The following is a 22,057-nucleotide window of genomic DNA, read 5'->3' as shown; positions in this document are numbered from 1 at the left end:
GGAATAGTCCTATTATCGACGAGTTTCTTCACGCGTTTCTCATTTATGTGTCCCATTCGAGAATGCCATAGATAGGTTTGATCTTTGTCACCAACCTTTATTTTCTTATTATTCACGTGTAATACTTCTGTGGTTTGGTCTAAGATATAAATTCCATTCATGGAAACTGCTTTGCCATAAATCATTTCATTGAAAGAGAAAATACAGCTATTATCCTTTATTGAAAATGCAAAACCGTCTTTAGCAAGTACGGAAACAGAAATAATGTTCTTAGACAAACTGGGTACATAGTAACAGTTATTTAAAAATAACTCAAAACCACTAGGGAGTTGGATTACATATGTTCCCTTCGAGACAGCAGCAACTCGTACTCCATTTTCGACATGCAGGTCCACATCACCTTTTTCGAGAGGTATGATGTTCTTTAGGCCCTGCAAATGATTACACAGATGAGAACCACAACCAGTATCTAGTACCCAAGTTCCGAAACTTGCATGGTTAATCTCAATCATATGAATATAAGATGACATACCAACAGGAACGACGTGGCCTGCTTTGATGTCCTCACGGTACACGGGACAGTTCCTCCTCCAATGTCCAGTCTTGTGACAATGGTGGCACTCTATGTCACCGCCCTTGCTCTTTGCCTTGCCCTGTGAGCCACTAGTCTCACCAGGCGCACTCTTACCGTTTCCTGGCTTCTTAAACTTTGGCTTACCTACAGCTAGGTCGCCACGAGCCTTGCCCTTACCTTTACCCTTGTTGGAAATCGTGAGAACATCCTGCTTCATGCTCCCACTCAATTTCATATCCTTCTCAGTCTGTACGAGAAGGGAGTGTAGCTCATGAGGACTCTTTTTCAAGTCATTCATGTAGTAGTTCGCCCTGAAAAGGGCAAAACCATCGTGAAGAGAATGAAGCATTCGGTCAATGACAATGCTCTCACTGATTTTACAATTCAGTGCCTCCAGCTTCTCGACATTCTCAATCATGTGAAGAATGTGTGGGCTAACCTGTTGACCCTTCTGGAGTTTCGTATCAAAGAAGCGACAAGTATGCTCATATGTAACGATTCTCGGTGCTTTTGAGAACTCGTTAGTGAGCGTGGTGAAAATCTTGTTTGCACCTTGGGCAATGAAGCGTCTCTGCAAATTGGTTTCCATTGCAAAGATGAGTACGTTCTTTATCGCACTCGCTTCCATAACGAAGTCACTATAAGTGAGTGACTCGTTGACTCCTGCATTAGGGCCTGGGTTGACCGGTATTGGGTCAGTTAAGTACTTGAGCGTACCGTCAGCAATGGCAGCATTCCGTAGTGCCGCTTCCCAGTCCGCAAAGTTGGACCCGTCATTTTTCAGACGTGTGACCTGATTCATCTGGTCCATAAAAATTTTAAGCCAGGACGCGCGATCAAGTGTGGCACTAGGCATTGGGATTGCGTTATTTCTAGCCATTTAGTTGTAATAGTATTATCAAAATATACGTGTTCTACACTGCGAGAAGAAGAATAAAATAATACGCATGTGCATCGTTTATGTTTTTAAGTCTAATGAACTACTGTCATAACGCGAAGACTCAAAACATTTATACAACTGACCTCCCTCAAGAATTATATAAATGATCCCAAGACTCAATTATCTGTAAATTGATAAGCTAACCTTTTAGCTAATTCTACCGTTAGAATTCTTGGTCGATAAATTTCTGTAAATTCTATCTTTAGTCCATCATAATCATGAGAAACTCTTCGGACTATGACGTTGAGGTAAACTAAGTCAACACAACTACTTACCCAACGTAGAAGGGGTCATATTATGCCTACCGACGAAGAAGGGATTCATAGTTGTTTGCCCTTATAAAGACTAATCTCAATTTCCGTTTTAGAGGAAGATCCCATCAACTTTATTTTAATTCATTTTAAGTGAACTAATATCTAGCATGCGAGAATGAATAAACTAAGGTGATGGCTTAAAGACTGTGACATCTGCATGTCCATGAAAACTTACATACAACCTATATGAGTCAATTTTCATGCATTTTAGTAGTACGTGGTTTGGTTTTAGGCGGAATATGATGCATAAACTAACATATGAATGAAAAGCAATAAGAATGAAAACGTAAAAACAGTAAAAGTCCTAGTGTGGCCTATCCTATCAAAATGAACAATAAATACAAGTTTGGAATCCATACTTGGACCCGAGAAGCTTGTCTTGATGTTCCATCCTGATCCATGTAGCGGGAGTGAGCTCCAATCTCCATCTTTAGTCTTCTTCGAAAATTACAATAAATAAATTTACATAATAAACCTATTTATTACATTCTAATTTCAAAACCCAAAAACTAAAGAAAAATAAAGGAGATTCGGGATCTCATAATTACATAAAAATCATGTTTCCTTCATTACGAAAACATAATTTGACTAAGGCCACACTAAGTATTACAAATTACAACTGATTGCAAAAATACGTAAATTAAATTCATTCAATCGATTCATTCAACAAAATTAAAATAAAATGCATCAACTAAAATAAATTAAACATACATGACACAATTCCTTAATTATGTTGATTAATTTATCCAAACCATCTATTTAACTCAAATTAAGTGACAATTCCTCAATTAATCACATTAATTTCATTCTTAATCCATATGTAATATGAATTCAATCCGTCAAAATTTTAAACTGCTTTAAAATAATTCGGTATCTTTTAATTGTGAACCGTTTCACAATAACTAATTGGCCAAAATCAAAACAAAATTAAAAACCCTTTTTTTCTTCCTTTTGGGTCTCGGCAAAAAGAAAAAAAACAGGAGTTTTTGTTTCTTTTTTTTTTTTTTTTTTTTTTTTAAAACCCAGCTACTCACTGCTGGAATAAAAAAAATAGCCCAAATGTTTTACCAATTCGACAATTTGGCAAAAAAAAAAACAGAAAAAAAAACATTTCTAATTTTTTTTTTCGACATTTCAGGAAAAACAAACAAAAAAAAACAGAATTTTTTTTTTCTTTGAACTCACGGCAAACCCTAAATAAGTCGTCCTTTTTTTTTTTTCTTTTGCGGCAAAAAGCCCTAATACAAAAATTCGATGAAGAAAATGTTTACAGTTGCTATTAGAACATGATTTAGCAAATGAATTAATAAACATGATTAATCGTATATGCTAAAACTATATAGCAAAAACAAATTCTTGTATCATCGACATGACGATTTTATTTGTATTTTAACTCAATCTGCATTAAATCAAAATCTACCAATTCTTCATATGATAATTTTAACTGATTAAAACAATGATATGAAAAATGAAATTGGAAATAAATCATCAAGCAAAAGAAGAAAAAACGAAAAAAAAAACAGGCCGGAAAAAAAATTCCTCTCGGCAAAAAAATTTTCAGCCGAAAAACCCTATATTTTTTTTTTCGAAATTCCTCATATTGTTTACATACAATTTTATGAAAATCATCAAAATTAAAATTCGTGGCCTTTGCTCTGATACCACTTGTGGGATTAATCTGTATGAATCCCTCAATATTCAAGGATTATAATGAATTTAATGAAGACGATCACTAGTCATAAAATAAAATACATAAACAAAAGTAAAGGATTCAGAAATAACTTTCGGTCCTAGCAAATACGGCCTAAGAACAATATCAAAGTAGATATTCGCCTATCAGTTGCACCCAAGACGATATGAGATATGCCCTTTTGATTATGCTAGAATCGATCCAAAATTTTCTGTAAAAATTTAGGTTTTTGTGTTTTTTCTGATGAGAGGAGGCAAGAGAATGAGTAGAAAAATTAGGTTAGAAATAATTCACACATCTACCCTCTTAAACCGTGTGTTAGGGTAGATTACGGTGGATTTTTTTCATCCTCTAATCTCGGTCCAATTACCGAAATAAGGAGTATTATTTCCTTATTTTGGTTATTCCAAAAATGTATAAAATGTGTTAAATTGTCATCTAGTGAGGATAGAACCCATGACCTCTTGGTTTGTGTACCCTTACTATTACCACTATGACACATTCATCTTGTTGATATTAAATATAACCGATTACATTTAATTACGAATTAACAGATTAATTCGTCCAAGCTAACATTACATACATTTAATTAAATATAACTTATTATATTCAATTTACGAATTGACAGTTAATTCGTCTCAACTAGTATTATTTAATCTTCATGAAATAATTGTCTCATCAACACATTGACTAACTGTTTAGTCATATTAGGCATCAATGTGATCATATTTCTATAATCACATCTCTCAAACACATCCTATAGGTGTGACCTTTAGGGACCAGTTGATCACCGCCATCTATATGATAATAACGTCAAACTTTCTAGCAAGCCAACCGTTATTAGGTAATCGTTAATCAACTGATTAAATATACGAAGTATACCCTTGTGAACCTGTAAGAGATTTACAAATGTTATCACACTAATTTGTGGAGGACACAAGCTCCAACAGCGCCAGCCGCCTCTCCTCCTCTGCGGAAGTATCCTCTACCACCATCTCGGCTCTGGCAACTTCCCCGGTCGCTTCTGCTCCACCAGGATCATCCTCCTCCTCCAAAGCCTCAACGACAGACCCCGTAGGTCCCGGACGCTCACCTACAACCAAAGGAAATCAAAGAACGTCAGCCGAAATTTCGGCATTACGACGGCATAAGATGGACAAATCCAAAAAAAAAACCTACAAAACAGAACAAGGGCAATCCCGCCCAAACCCCAACCGAACAAAACAATCTACAAAAACGCAAAAAAAACGACTCGCCCATCTTTTCAAGCAAAAGACGAGTCAAAACAACAACAACAAAAACGGCACCTCAAGACCCACACGAGGTCCGCCAACAACCCAAAATATATTCCCGATACAATGGGGTATTTTCCTACGGCTCAAAAAGGCAATTTTACGTCAATTTGAGCGCAAACAGGTCAAAATTTCAAAAGACGACCACAACGAGGCAACGTGATTTTACCGCGTCTCAAAGTGACCTAAAATACCAATAAGGTCCATTTCAAAACAAACTGACTCAATTCAAGCCCAAACATACGCTTATTTTGTCAGACATAAGACCGTCACAAAAGACAAAAATTCCAATCTTGCCCACAATACCCAACAAAGGTCCAAAATGGCAAACACGGTCTTCCCCGACTACAATGCAACCTAGTGGGGGCACACAACTCAAGCAAATAAACTTGACATTGTGAAATGAGACGGTTTCCTTATCTCATTCACGTTTTTCGAGCATAGGGAGCGGGAACGGGGACCAAAATGCAAACTAAAAGCACCCCTATACTCCTAAATAGGTTTCTAACCTAAGGCAATCATCAATTTCACTCGAAATTGGCTTAATAAAAAATGCTCAATTCGATTTTAATGGTATATGATTTTGCCCTAATTCAATCAACGAAAAGACCAACAAATTCAAATGGATACAAGAGGAATTACGTACCTTGAGATGACATGTTGATAATGGCAAGAAAACGAGCAAGGAAGCAAGGACGACAATGGCGATTTTGGCCTGTTTGTCGCGTGTTTGGAGAAGACGAAGTGAGAATGGGGAGCTTCCCATTCTCGCTCTTTTACAGAAAAAAAGGGAAGCTCCCTTCCCTCGCCAAGGTGCTCGCGCCTCAATGAGGCTTCCTCTTGCTTTTCCATCAAAATTTTGGGCTTTGGCCCAATTTCCCCACACAAACTATCAAATTTCAAACAAAGGCGATTAAAACCGCCCTTTCATTTCAAAAATAATAGTGAAAATTCAAAATTCACTATTTCTTCAAATTTCAAAACGGCGGCAATTAAAACCATCATTTCAAAAATAATAGTGAAAATTTAAAATTCACTATTTCTTCAGATTTCGAACGACAGCAATTAAAACCGTCATTTCAAAAATAATAGTGAAAATTCAAAATTCACTATTTCTTCAAATTTCAAACGACGACTATTAAAACCGTCATTTCACTTCAAAAAACAACAATAGTGAGAATTCAAAATCCACTATTTCTTCAAATGTCAACAACGGCAACAAAAACCGTCACTTCAAAAACAATAATAGTAAAATTCAAAATTCGCAATTTCCGCGGCGGCGTCAAAAGCCCCATCTGTAAAAAAAACAAGCAGGTAGCAGGATTCAAACCCGCTATCCCCACAAACATTCAATACAAGCACCGAGATTCCCCAACAGGATGTCGGGGGCTTCCTCGCGAAGCCCGCTATTTCAAAACAAGCCCATCCAACGCGGCTATTTCCATGGTCGATCAATCGACCCTTCATTATGGGTGGCGGGCCTTACAACGCATTATGGCTGGCAGGACTTACAATCGCATATGGCTGGCAGGCCTTACAATCGAATATGGCTGGTGGGCCTTACAATCGCATATGGCTGGCGAGCCTTACAACGCACAGCAGCTGGCGAGCCCCTTCATATACGCACAACAGCTGGCGAGCCTTTGTCCGCAAACAATATACAAATCGAGGACGTATCCCGAAGATGCCTCGGGTACGACTCCTCCACGCAGCTGGCGAGCCTTTGTCCGCAAATCGAGGACGTATCCGGAAGATGCCTCGGGTACGACTCCTCTACGCAGCTGGCGAGCCTTTGTCCGTAAATCGAATACGTATCCCGAAGATGCCTCAGGTACGACTCCTCCATGCAGCTGGCGAGCCTTTGTTTGCAAACAATGATACAAATCAAGGACGTATACCGAAGATGCCTCGGGTACGACACCTCCCCGCAGCTGGCGAGCCTTTGTCCGCAAACAAGATACGACTCAAGGACATATCCGGAAGATGCCTTAGGTATGACTCATTCTTATGGCTGGCGAGCCTTTGTACGTAGTCTAACGGACTTTAAACGACCCGCACGGACAGTCGACAAACTCTAAACTGTTCCCGACGGCAGGTCCTTGGCTTGTACCCTTCAGTCGCCTTGGCGTTGCCTTTCCCGACGGCAGGTCCTTGGCCCGAATCCTTTCGAGCTGCCTCGACGTCGCTTGGGTCTCCAGGTTATAATCTTCGATTGACGTGGGGGCTCTATTTTGTCTTTCGCCCTGTCCAAGCCTCAGTCAAAGTGGGGGCTCTGTAGATACCCAGTATCTTCTGAGACTCCAACAAACACCCGATGATTATCGGACTATAACATGCTTAGGAATCGCATCGTTTGTTCGACAGTTTGTGTACAACTTTACGTCGAAAAACTTAAAACGATTTCGAAAATAAAACATTTCAAAACTTTTCAAAAGTACCTGGAATTTTTAATGCATGACGACGGGGTCGCAATGACACTAACTAGAGTCAAAACCGACACCGGACAAAAAACCGACTCAAAATTCAAATCCCGACTCCAACAACGAGTCAAACCGAGTCAAACACAAAAAACAAACCATTCAAATGCTTCTATGTTAAGATTTCCCGGAATCTTACATAGTCAAGTACCAAACATGTTCATCCAAATCCTAGGATAGAACAAATCATGATTGCATTCGTGTGATAGTGACAAGACACCTCGATGACGTGCAACATGGCTCGCGCCTCTTTGAGCAGCCCATGCGGCCACGTCGCTCAAAACTCACACAACCACTCATTCTCCTATAAATACCCCTCAAATGCCACCATATGAGAGTTACGCGAGCGTCCGCCCCCTCTCTTCTCCTTTAAAATTCTCGACCCGACTTCCTAAGTCACAATCCGACACGTGTTTACGACCTACCGATCGTAAACACAAGCCTTACACATTGTTTGGTACCGTCATCATGGATTAAATCACTTGACCGACCATCTCGACCACTACACCATCACTAAACTTAATAAAACACTATTTTACTTACCAAAATGGTTTTAAACCGAGTTTTCCGACCAAACGAGTTGATACACTTACGTCGATTTCTCGCCATTAGCCTAACATGTTAGTATGAGGGTGTAAAAATCTTCTCTTATTATGTTTTCATATGTTTCATGACTATAACATTCTAAATCATGCATAACATAGTCCAAAACATGGGAAGAATGAGCCAAAACCGGATTTTTGGTTGAGGTAGAGGCTACTTACGTAGCACACAGGCTCGCGCCTAAAGCAACCTGCCTCACCCTTAAGTCCAAACCGTGTTTGGTCTCTCCATTTCCTTTATTTTCATTTCATAGTTGTAATCGGTTTTTACCATTTCAAGTATTTTTCAAGCCATTTTTACAAGTTTTAACCATAAAACATTTTTCACCTTTGGTTCCTAATACCATGACGGTTTAATCCATGTTTCGGTGATAATATTTGGTTAATTACATCATAAAAGATATTTAAAACCTTTTATTTCATTTATTTACATTTTTTAAGGGTATTTTAAAGCCCTTCATCATTTCTTTACATTTTCAAAACAAATGTATTAGTCATCAATACAAAGCCATCCTTGGTTCCATATACCATGTCGAATTTTAACTCGAGTACAATGATGAACATTGACTAATTATATTCAAATGAAATTAAAACAATTAGTTCATAATTATTTTTCAAAACTATTCATGTCAAGCTTACAAAATCGAGCCCGACATCGAATATTGTCAAAACAATGACGACTATTGAAGTCACGTTCTTCAAATCAACACAAAAGCGGCCCAAACGGCCTTTTAAAACCAAAATGGGTTCAAATACCCGTTTTTCAACACGATTTACAAACTTTTCCAATGGTCAAAACACGTCTTCCATCGTTGACTGACCCGCGCCTAAACAGGCCACTCCTTTTTCTATTTTTAAACCAGGGGCGACCCTCTTGCATCGCCAATAGGCTCGCGCCTCTTCTGGCTGCCTGATGCAGGCTCTGTTCCTCTTCCAGCACTTGTCTAGGACGATCCCGACTCCGGTTAACCCGAATATAGGACGGATCAGATGACTAATTTGCTCATTCAAAAACCATATTTGCAAATTGCCTTACTAAGACAAATGGACAACGTTATTTACCATAAACCTAACTCGGTAAATGGATGTTTAATTTCCGTCTTGCATACAAATCATTCATAAATCCAACACATCTTATACTTAATACTTGGATTAAATCAACCGACTTAGAAAGCTCACATGTTAGGTTTAAACTAATGGATGCGCATTCATGCATTTAAACCATTTTATCAATTTTTGCATTCAACCAACCAAGATCGATCAGTAGAGGCCTCTACCACGGGCGGGATTGGGTGTTTGATTAAAGGTCTTCCCAATACGTACCTTCACCTCTTACTCAGAAACTTTGGATAGTGGACGACCTTATCCGGGGCGTACGAGAGTCATTCTAGAGATAGGATGCTGAAGAGAGACGATTCCTTATCTTTAGTACCTATGTCAAACCCTGCTTTGTGCTTCGTTTGGCCGAGGTATGAAGTGGATTCGAAAGGGTTCCAAGCATCCCACAAATGCTTGGTGGTGACTCCGAACATCTCTAATCGTTTCAAGACCCTTGCCGAGACGAAATCGACCGATCTAAAACGATTCGGTCGAAAGCATTCCTTACGCCGCCGAGCGTGGCTTTCAAAAGACCGATGTATGTCCACAGATCGGCTGGGCGTGCAAGTGGGCCATGTCCACACTACCCAATATAATTGGGGTTTGTGAGTCCTCGGCTATATCAAGTATGAGGAAGTCAACGGGTATAAAAAACTTGCTAACTTTGACGGGCACATCTTCTAAGACACCTAAAGGTTGCTTTAAAGAATGGTCCGCCATTTGCAAAGTAATATTAGTGCATTTTAAAGAACCCATGTTAAGTTTTTCACAAATGGAATAGAGCATGACGCTTACACTAGCACCTAGGTCGCAAAGGGCCTTATCAATGGTATATGTGCCTATAGTGCAAAGAATAGAATAGCTACGGGGGTCCTTATCAATTATTTTGTAAGAGTGCACTACACTCTTTGGTGAAAGAAATGGTCTCAACCTCATTGAAGGACCGCTTCTTCAAGAGGATTTCTTTCATGAACTTTGAGTAAGAAGGGACTTGGGTGAGCAATTCTATAAATGGTACGGTAACTTGTAAATTCATAACAACTTCCATGAACTTACCAAATTTACTCTCTTCCTTGTGCTTTGCTAGACGGCGGGGAAATGACACTTGAACAACTTCATTTGGAGGAGCATCCTCCACTTCTTTCTCTTCTTCTACCACAACATGATCATCCCCCTTCTTTGAAACGACATCATCTTCCTTAGCAATATGAGAGATCTCCTTTATAACAAGCACCTCTTCACTTTCTTTAGGCATAGGAGGCTCATCATCCTTGGTACCAAGCTTACTCTTTTTCTTATGCATTAATAAGCGGTGAGGAAATGGCACATGAATCTTAATAGGAGGCTCTTCACTAGCCTTCTTTTTGTCATTTCCCCAAGCTTGGTCCTTTTACTTACCACCTCATCATCCAAAGTCATGGATGGCTCATCATAGCTAGTACTACTCCTCAATTTAATGGCATTAACCGTTTCATGTGGTTGCTCGCCTTGGGGTGGTAGTTGACCCGTCTTTATTTGAGAGCTAGAAGCGGCTAGTTGAGCCATTTGTTGCTCTAGCATTTTGATTGAGGCATTGTGGCTTGATCACTCTTTTTTATTTGAGCCAACAATTCTCTTTGCATTTGTACTACCAAGGCCTCAAGTTTACCTCCCCTCCTTGGTTGTTTTGTTGGACATTTTGGGGTGGTGGTCCTTGGTTTGGTTGGAAATTTTCTTGAGGTGGCCTTTGTTGTTGGTTTTAACTTTGACAGCCCGGTGGGTAATTGTACCTTTGTTGTGGTGGTACATAAACATTTGGTTGTTGTTGTTGTTTTTGAGGTTGAGTTTGAGGGTTAAGCACATTGTTACTTTTGTAAGTCATGTTCGGGTGAAATATTTTATTCGGGTTATAAGTATTGGAAAATGTACCCGGTGGAAATGAACTTTGTCTAAAAGTTTGATAAGCATTTACCTCCTCCAAATTAGCTTAGCAATGAGCGGTGTAATGACCCGCACCTCCGCAACCTTCAAAAACAACAATTTGACTAGTATAGGACACGACATTGAGTTGTTAAAGAGAAGCACTTGCATCTCGGCCCGCCAATTGTTATTGGAGTAATAATAATTGAGCCTTCAAAATGGTAGTGTCGGAAGCTTCTTCTTTACCTTTGGTAGGAGTACTCCGAGAATTGACATATTGGGCATCATGAATCGCCATGAATTCAATCGTGGCATGAGCAATATCCGTGTCAATTTGATCAAACCGCCCATTGTTGGCGGAATCAAGAATTCTTCGGGACTCGGCACAACATCAATTGTAGAATGTTATGGCTAGGAACCAAGAATCCAACCCATGATATGGGCATTGCCTTTGCAAATCGTTGTACCTCTCCCAAGCTTCATATTAGCTCTCAAGAGCTTGTTGACGGAATCCCGTGATTTGGCTCCTCAAAGTTTGACTATTCTCCAGTGGAAAAAAACTTTTGATAGAAAGCAAGAGCCAACGTTTCCCAATTTTTGATTCCCATGGCGGTGCGATCATGGTTATTGATCCATATTTTTGCCTTATCCTTAAAGGAGAAAGGGAAAAGTATTTCCCTAAGTTGAGCTTGAGTGATTCCCGTTTGCCGAATCATGGAGCAATAGTCACAACAATTTTGAACATGCAAATTGGGATCCTCCAAAGGACTTCCCCCAAATTGCTTTCTCTCCAAAAGGCTAATAAAAGCCAGTTTGATCTCGAACTCTGGGGCGGTAATTTGAGTAGTAGTAATACCGGCCAGAAGCGCAACCCTATCAAAAATAAAACCAACTGGCTCTACTAATGCAGCAGAGGTAAGTCAGGTATCGTATCCACAGGGAGGCGGTCATTATCTACTCGTTATTTGGTCCATCTAAAGTCACAAAATGGGGGGTTGAGTTGTTTAAACTAGACTAATAAAAACAAGGGTTGAGAGAAAATAAAGAGATAGATGCCAGGATGTCGGTTTACCATGGTATTACACAAATCAGCTAGAGATGAGGTCAGTCGGTCTGATGTGAGAAGGGTAACGGAAAGGTCCTTCCGATCCGCTATCCACCCTAAAATACAACTAGCTTAGCTTCCACCCTCACTAGTGTAGTCTATTATTTATAACAGGCTATTCATCCAATCTTTCGATCTAGGTCTGAACTTAACCAGATTAACTAATTCAGTTGCATGTATTCAACCAAACGATTATAATTATATTGCTAACGAAACAATTCTCACATTAAATCTCCTAAACCAACTATCGCATCATCGTTTTACTACCATGGTTCCCCTAATCCTAGCATTAGAGAATTAGGTACGCATAAATATAAATAGAGCAAGAACAAGAGATGAAGAAATAGTAAACATGGTAAATTAAAGAGAGTAACGAGGGAATTACAAATTAAGATCCGGAAAGTAGCAGAACAAAGCAACCGTCTGAAAGAGGGTCCCAAAAAGAGAGAAAAAGAGAGAGAAAAAGAGAGATAAAGAGATCCCTAAACCTAGTTATGTCTCTCCTTATATAGAGGAGATATTTATTCGACCTAAGATATTAAAACACCAATTAAAATCTCGCATCTAATAGCAAGCTACTCGATCGAGCACTTTAGAACTCCTCGATCGAGTAACTCCTAGCAAAAACCTATCGATCGAGGAATTTAGGTAATCGATCGAACACTATCAAAATGGCACCATTCGATCGAGGACATTAGGTACTCGATCGAACAAGATACTAATCGATCGAGTACTTTCCAGCGCACAATTCCTGCTTCGCGCACTGAACTTCAAATGACCGCCATTTCTTCGTTACTTGGGAAAACAGAGCATTTACGGTGGCGTTGGAAATCTAATAGGACTTCATCTCCAATTGGAATCACTTGAAAATCAGTTGTAAAACTCGAGATATGGCCCTTCATGGTAGGCACTAGTAATTTGAAGCTCTTCCTTTGCTCACCTAGCTTCTTTACTTCTATGCGCATCTCAAAATAGTAGTCTCCGAGCTCCGACTCAACTCATCTCCTAAATGCATTCATAGGGACATGTTTTAGGCTTGATTATGCTCCTCTCCAGTTCATACCTGCAAATAATACAAGAGAAACCAAAGTACACAATTCGGGTGACATTTGTAGCTAAAAACAACACAAAATGCATAGAGATGCGTGCAAATATGGTACAATAAGGCAATATAAAATGCACGCATCAAACTTCCCCAAACCAAACTTTTGCTTGTCCCCAAGCAAACTATATGCAAAACTAATGGAAAGGAAAAGAAAACTCAGAGCTAGCTACAAATTGTCCACTTAAACAAATTTAATGCAACAAACTAATACTTATAGCAAAAACTGTCAAATGCAAACGAGTTGTAAGATGTTTATAATAAAGCTGAACCGTCGACCTTGCAAGACCTTTGATGATGGACTCTCACGGGTCACTCTTCTCTCATGAAGCAAAGGGTAAGCATATGAGTGTAATAGTAGGAGAAAAATAGTCGCTCACCTAAACTACAACCCACATAAACATGCATGCAGCTAATATGATAGACAATTCTAGCTACCGTACACACATTCCAACCAAACAAGGTCTGTCACAGCCGAGGGCTTACAAAAAATATGGTAAAGTGAGGCAATGGGTAAGAAAAGGCAAAATATTTTTGAAAATGTAAGGGTATAGGCGGCCAAGCTAGTACCTGAACAGAACCAAATGGAACATATCCATTTCTAATCCATCAAAATTAAGCACAATACCCTCAATCGGCATACAAACTCACCAAACCGAACATACTCCGCAAAAGATATAATGATCGCATAGGAGTAAAATCAACTTTATTCAATCTTTTTTTTTCTTTTTCTTTTTCTTTTTCCTTCTTCCCTTTTCATGTTCTTTTTTTTTTCTTTCGTTTTTTTCTTTTTCAACTTATTTTTTTTCTCATCCTCCATCTTTCTTTCATAAATTACCAACTCCAAGTTATGCAATACAACCCAACTTGGCACAATAAATTATATACCGCAAAACATACACTAACTAGCTTGACGAGGCAGACTAAATCTGGATGTAGTTAAGGGTCAACAAGCAAATTTGGCTATTGTGGAGTTAAATGGGTGAAAATGAAAGAAAGGGAATGTAAGCATCTCCCTGCATGTGACACCAACAACTAACCCGAATGTATGTAGGCAAAAAGCAATTGAATTTCATATACGTGCAAATTAATGAACATATTATGCAAGGAGTATACTACTCACAATCCTACATGAAACCGGTCATAAATGACACCAGTTTATAAGGCTCTAAATCATAGAAATTATAAGTTGGTTGCCAAAATTTCAGGTCAAGTCTATTTGTTCAGCTGTATTTTAACATTAACTCGTAGATATGCAATAAGACAAAGCTAAAGATATTAATTTATACAACGCTTAAGCACAAGGACAAATTATAGTGCAATTTCATCATTGAAATCTACCGTTCCGACTCGACCTATATGCTAAATTAAATGTGAAATGATTGAATTTAATAAAAAAAAATTAATTTTTATGAGATTTTTGAATTTTTATAAAAATAAACAACAATGCATACATAAATTAAACCTGATAACAGAAATGCAATAAAAACATAAATGCAGACACAGATATGGATGCATAACCTCCCCAAACCAAACTGTACAATGCCCTCACTGTACCCAAAAATAGGGAAAGGAAATGCAAACTGAAAAGTAAGAGAGTGAAGCTGCGGAAAACTCACAAAAATACGCGAAGTAGGGACTTCCCTAAACCAGCCAGCAACATGGGAAGTCGCTAAACAGCTTTATAACAGCGTCATTGGAAGTAAATTTAGACAAGCCTACTCGATGGCACTCGATCGAGAAGATATAGTACTCGATCGAGTACATTGGGCTGCAGAAGTGTTCGATCGAGGAAAAACGGTTACTCGATCCAGATGTCAGTTTCTGTGGGTGCTCGATCGAGGAAGAGGAGTGCTCGATCGAAGGGCTCAAGCACTCGATCGAGTAAAAAGAATGCTCGATCGAGTGGTACCTGCAGATAAATAGCGACCAAAAACCAAGCCTAGATCGTTCAGAGTCTATGGTTTGAAAACCAATTATTACACAAGACAAAAACTTAAATATTCAAAAATCAACTAAAAAGTTTAAACTCCGGGTTGCCTCCCGGTCAGCGCTAGTTTCAGACAGATTCCAGCTCGACCTCCTTTTCTTCATCCAGTTGCTCCAGTTGGTCACAATCAAAGCAACTCAAAGCTCGTATCATGAGATCATAAACCTGCGCATGTGCTACACAATAGCATAAGTAGCACCAAATTAGAAAAGGAGCATATAAGAGCAATCTGAAGTACCGTCTCAGCCTAACAAATTTTCGATGAAAAATATGGTGAAACATTATTAGCTTATTTGTCCAACTGGGAGGGGGTGGAGCATTAAAATAGAGAGCAGAAGTCACATAAGGTAGTTTACTATTAGTCATAACAATAATCATGAAGTTGTCAATATCTACCTCAGGTCGGTCGCTCCTATCGTCGGAATCATTGGCAAAAGACTATATTACCTCTACCATGCTAGGAACATTCACCGACTCAGCTACCTCCTCGTCCCCCTACTTTATGGATTCCGTCCCATAAATTGCAGCCTCTAAAGCATCTAGCTCGGCTTTCCAAATGGGAGATTCACCATAACCATTGTCTTCTTTCATATCGTCATCCGAAATGGACCTAAATGACATAGCATTGCTCTTCATGGCCATATCACTCGATCGAAAAAGCATAGTGCTCGATCGAGGAGTTTCTTCATCAAAAATACTAGATCGAGGAGTACTGACCGTTCGATCGAGTTGTTCTTCCTCAGCAGTACTCGATCGAACACTCACATCTGGTCGATCGAGCAAATCCTCCAAATTGTTCGATCGAGTGGTGGAATCTGCTCGATCGAACTCCTGATGCTGAACCGTGGTGAAACATTCGAGAAAAGCTTAATCTTCATTAGCACCTTCAATTTCCGAGTCATACAAGTCTTCATCGTCAATAGACAACTCAGGTCTTTCATGGGAAAGACTACTATCGGTATAAACAACATATACCGTCTCTGAGTCCCTAAAATCCGACTCGACAACTAATTGAGCTAGTTGAGATTCAAGTAGCTTGAGGTGAGCCTGTCTAGAGTTCTCGGTTTCTTGCATTTAAAGTGCAAGTATCTTCACAAAAGACTTCAAATCAGCAAGTTCTTCATTCTTTGTAACGGGAGGAGAGGTTTGTTGTTGCGGTGGCCAGATAAATGGAGGCTTTTGATAGCCTCGTTGTTGAAACGGACGTGGCGGCACATATGCAATAGAATGACTAGCTTGTCTATGCTGCCTAAATGCATAGACTTCGTTGTTCCATGTCAAGTAAGTAACAGCTTCATGCCCAGCAGCACCACATCTCTCATAGTGCACCACCTGCTGCGCCATATGATGAAACATAGGTGGAAGATCAAAGGTACTCAAGCCTTCCCTTTGATGATCTTTTACCTAGATCTGCCTAGGTAGGACCTGCAGGACCTAGCAAAAAAGCACTAGAAGAAAAGATAAGAACTGCCTCAAGGAATAAATTCCTTGAGGCTAAAGATAGACGAAAATAAGACAAGCAAATAAAATAGTTGCCTCCCCGGCAACGGCACCAAAATTTGACACGGCTGTCGCAACCCTATCAAAAATCAAACCAACTGGCTCTACTAATGCAATAGAGGTAAGTCGGGTATCGTATCCACAGGGAGGCGGTCACTATCTACTCGTTATTCGGTCCATCTAAAGTCACAAAATGGGGGTTGAGTTGTTTAAACTAGTCTAATAAAAACAAGGGTTGAGAGAAAATAAAGAGAAAGATGCCAGGATGTCGGGTTACCATGGTATTACACAAATCAGCTAGAGATGAGGTCAGTCGGTCTGATGTGAGAAGGGTAAAGGAAAGGTCCTTCCGGTCCGCTAACCGCCCTAAAATACAACTAGCTTAGCTTCCGCCCTCACTAGTGTAGTCTATTGTTCATAACAGGTCTATTCATTCCAATCTTCCGATCTAGGTCTGAACTTAACCAGATTAACTAATTCAGTTGCATGCATTCAACTAAACGATTATAATTATATTGCTAATGGAACAATTCTCACATTAAATCTCCTAAACCAACTATCGCATCATTGTTTTACTACCATGGTTCCCCTAATCCTAGAATTAGAGAATTAGCTATGCATAAATATAAATAGAGCAAGAACAAGAGATGAAGAAACAGTAAACATGGTAAATTAAAGAGAGTAAAGAGGGAATTAAAAATTAAGATCCAGAACAAAGCAACCGTCTGAAAGAGGTCTCAAAAGAGAGAGAAAAAGAGAGATAAAGAGATCCCTAAACCTAATTATATCTCTCCTTATATAGGGGAGATATTTATTCGACCTAAGATATTAAAACACCAATTAAAATCTCGCATCTAATAGCAAGCTACTCGATCGAGCACTTTAGAACTCCTCGATGGAGTAACTCCTAGCAAAAACCTCTCGATCAAGAACTTTAGGTACTCGATCGAACACTATAAAAAAGGCACTATTTGGTCGAGGACATTAGGTACTCGATCAAACAAGATACTACTCGATCGAGTACTTTCCAGCGCACAATTCCTGCTTCGTGCACTGAATTTCAAACGGCCGCCATTTCTTCGTTATTTGGGCAAACAGAGCGTTTACGGTGGCGTTAGAAAGATAAGAGGGGAATCACTTGAAAATCCATTTTAGAACTCAAGATATGGCTCTTAAAATTAGGCACTAGTAATTTGAAGCTCTTCCTTTGCTCGCCTAGCTTCCTTACTTCTATGTGTATCTTAAAATAGTAGTCTCCAACCTCCGACTAACCTCATCTCCTAAATGCATGCATAGGGACATGTTTTAGGCTTGATTATGCTCCTCTCCAGTTCATACATGCAAATAATATAAGATAAACCAAAGTAGACAATTCGGGGGACATTTGTAGCTAAAAACTACACAAATTACATAGAGATGGGTGCAAATATGGTACAATAAGTCTATATAAAATGCATGCATCAATCCTCCAAAGGACTTCCCCCAAATTGCTTTCTTTCCACAAGGCTAATAAAAGCCGGTTTGATCTCGAACTCCGGGGTGGTAATTTGAGTAGTCTAATACCGGCCGGAAGCATAACCGCGGTGGGCTTGGAATGATCAGAAAGTTTCACCATCTTTTTAGTTGGAGATGGTGGTGGTGGTGGATATGATGAACTAGAAACCTCATCCTCTTCAAAAGCTTTAAGATCGTCTAAGTAAGAATTTCTTGCACTTTTAATTTGCACGGGAGAAGTGGATTTCTTTAATTTCTTTCAAAAACCGTTGGCTTCTACGCAAGGTTTTCTCGGGCTCGGAATCCGGTGAAAGAAATCTCCAATACGAGAAGACCTGGGCATAAGACAACAATCTCAAGAAATTCATAAGTAACGGTCTCAAGGAACAAGTGTTCCTCAAGACAAAAGAAAACAAGATAGAAATCAACAATTCTAAATGCAATAAAACCGTGCTCCTCGGCAACGGCGCTAAAATTTGATAGGCTTTATCGCACACCTAATCAAAGATAAATTTCCATTGATAGTAATTAATGTAGTGCGAGGGGTCGAACACAAGGAGACGGGAATTGCGTTATGAAAAAGCTATGAATAGACTTCTATCAAGGTCGATTACGATTGATTGGTTTGTTGGTTTGGTGATTAACAAATTAAACGATGTAAAAAAATATGTTTAAAAGAGTCTAGGGGAGTCGGGTCGCACATGCAATTGTATATAGATGTTCATGTTAAACTTGGATAAAATAACATTGTCAATTGTTTTGGCTAAAGACAACCACCTCTCGGCCTTATTGTCAACCATAGACCGAGTCTTAGAGAACTCTCATTATGACTAGGTCGTCCTACTAACACATGCTTAGTCTAATTCGATTCCGTGCCTCTCGACTTATAGAACGAATTAACAAACTTAATCGATAAATATGGCCACTAAACAAAGATTAATCATGACGATGCAAACATGTGATAGAAACAAATAGACAATATTACATCAACCTAATTTAGCATTTACAAATATTAATCATGCATGGATTCCCTAATCCCTAGACAAATGGATCTACTCACTCATGTCGGAAATGAAACTAACAACAATGTGTGAATTGATAAACATGATAACGATGTAAATATAACTAAATGAAATATTATAAATTATAAATAAACTAAATAGAAATAACATGTAACTTAGTGAAATGATGAATATAAGAATTGTAAAATAACATGCTAATGATAAACTAGTGCTAGTAGAATGTAGTAACCAACTAATATTGTAATGCTAAAAGCAATGACGGATACTATGAAATAACAATAACGAAGAATGCGATAATGAAATGAATAAGGATTGAAATTACCGTAACAAAAGGAACTTGCAACTTTGAACAAGAAAGACAAATGAAACCCAAATGGCAATGGAAAGATTGTATTGAAATAAGAACGAAATGCTTAACAATATTAAAACTAATATGAAAACTAAGAGATAATGTGTATGCTTAAGGCTAAAGGAGTGTAAAATGACGTAAGGAAAGATATCCTACAATGACGAATTAAGGACCCTATTTATAGTGAAATAGGGACATAACGTAAAAGTCCTTCGGCAAGCAAACCCCGATCAGGGGACAGGCCACCCCGATCGGGGCCGAGTGAATCCGGCTATATTCCTTTAAATTCTTGATTAAATGCTAAGGGGATCCAATGTTTGCGATTAATGCCCCTTAAATCACCCGGATAAATGCTTTATTTGGCATCCTAAGTTCCTAATTGACTTGATCTTTGGACTTTCTTTTGGGCTTGACTTTCATTCCTTTGTTTTGGGCTCCAATGTTCTACTTGTCATCATACTTGCTTCCACTTAGCTTAGTGAACTTCGGTGTTTGCTAAAATGACGGGAATAAGCTACAGAATGCTTAATTTTCTACAAAATACAACAAATACAAGCAACACACCTAGAACACAAGATTAGCTCATAAAAACATTAATAAAAGTGTGATATTCAATAAAAACCCAGCTAAAATGAGGGGTAAAATCCTATATAAAATGGACACATCAACATGGCACATATGTTAGCCGAGGGTGACATGCAATATGTTTAAGACAAAGAGAAAAATGAAATAAAGTAAAATGGAAAGTGCTTGATATGAACTAATTATATTACATTCATCGCTTTGTAATTAGTGAAAATTTATCATCATACTCGGGATTAAAACGACATGGTATGTAGAACCAAGGATGGCTATGAATATGACTAAAATGCTTACAAAGGTGAATATAAGAGAAAAATTGTTAAAATGAGGAAAAAGGTGTTAAAATACCCTTTAAAATGTAATTAACCAAATAATGACCGAATCACTGAATTAACCGTCATGGTATATAGAACCAAGGGTGATTATGATTTATGCTTAAAAATGTTTATCATAAAAATGATTTGAAATGGTAGAAATCGTTTTAAGAATGGAAAGAAAAACGAAGTAAAACATTGAGGAATGATGAACTCAAACACGTTGAGTTCTGACCTGAGAAGCCATATGAGGCGCTAGCCCCTAGGCGAGGCAACGGGATTCCGTCACTGGCCAAAACTCAGTTTTGGCTCGATCTTTCCAAGTTTTGAATCGTGTTATGCATATTTTATGATGTGAAAGTCATGAAAACAGTTAAAGGACATGAAAGAAGAGGATTAGTTACACCGTAACACTTACATGTTCAGTTGCTTGGCGAGAAATCGACAAAGTATAAAACTTTTGAGTCGGAAAGCTCGATTTGAAAAACTGTTTTGTAAATATGGAGTGTTTCTTTGCTTTAGTGTGAGTGTAGTTGGTCGAAGAGGTAGGCCAAGTGTTTTTAATGCACGATGACGGTACCAAAGAATGTGTAAGGTTTGTGTTTTCAATCGGTAGGTCAAAAACATGTGTCAGTTTTTGACTTTAGAAGTCGAGGTCTAGAATTTTAAGGGAGGAAGAAGGGACTGGCTCTCGCGTGGTTGTAAATGGGGGTGCTTGAGGGGTATTTATAGAGGAATGTGTGGTGTTGTTCATTTTGGGCGACGTGGCCATACTGGCCACCCAAAGAGGCGCGAGCATGTAGGCGATACAAGGGCTGTCCTGTCCTTTTCGCAAATTTGGAATTTGTGTTTTGTTATATCCTAGGTTTTGTTGGATATGTTTTGTACTTGGGCACCAAGTATACCGTGTATACTTAGTATGTGGGTGTTATGTGGGGTGGGTTTGTTGTGTTTGACTCGTTGTTGGAGTCGGGATTTTAATTTTGAGTCGGTTTTTGGTCCGGTGTCGGTTTTGACTCTAGTTAGTGTCATTGCGGTCCCGTCGTTGTGCATAAAACACTCCAGGTATTTTTGAAATATTTTAAAATGTTTTTCATTTTCGAAGCTGTTTTTCTGAGCTTTCCGACACGTAGTTATACAAACCGTCGATCAAACATAGCGATTTTCGAAACATATTGTAGTCCGGTGTTTGTTAGGGATTCTATAGATACTGGGTATCTACAGAGCCCCTAATTTGACTTAGGCTTAGACAAGGCGAAAGTTGAAGTACAACCTTCAGGTTAATTGAAGATTACAACCTGATGACCGAAGCGATGTCGAGGCGACTCAAAAGGATTTGAGTCGAGGACCTGCCATCCGGAAGGGCGGCCTCTAAGTGACTCGGGGTTTCGAGTCAAGGACCTGCCATCGGGAACAGTTTAGAGTCTGTCGACTGCCGGTGCGGGTCGTTCAAAGTCCGTTAGAATCCCTATAAAGGCTCGCCAGCCATAGGAAGGAGTCATACCTGAGGCATCTTTGGGATATGCCCTTGATTTTTTCTTGCACATGCGTAGAGGCTGTCCACGTAATTGACGGTCGAGTGATCGACTACGAGAAATAGCCTGAATCATCGGGCCCATCTCAAGAGGTTATCTGTTGTCAGTGCGTAGTGACTCGCCATCCATTGGCGGTCGAATAATCGACTGTGGGAAATGGCCTGAATCATCGGGCCTA

General features: G+C 39.1%; 1 non-coding gene across 1 annotated transcript; it reads left to right on the top strand.

The window, feature by feature from the left end:
• The first annotated feature begins 11,314 nt into the window (after positions 1–11,314).
• LOC141650030 (small nucleolar RNA R71) lies at positions 11,315–11,421 on the top strand. Its single transcript, XR_012546094.1, has one exon. It is a non-coding gene; the product is annotated as a small nucleolar RNA R71 (small nucleolar RNA).
• Positions 11,422–22,057: the final 10,636 nt, after the last annotated feature.

Source organism: Silene latifolia, chromosome 3 (genome assembly GCF_048544455.1).
Source record: "Silene latifolia isolate original U9 population chromosome 3, ASM4854445v1, whole genome shotgun sequence".
NCBI lineage: Eukaryota > Viridiplantae > Streptophyta > Magnoliopsida > Caryophyllales > Caryophyllaceae > Silene > Silene latifolia.
Note: the sequence above shows the minus strand (reverse complement) of the source record. Positions and strands in the feature narration are given on the sequence as shown.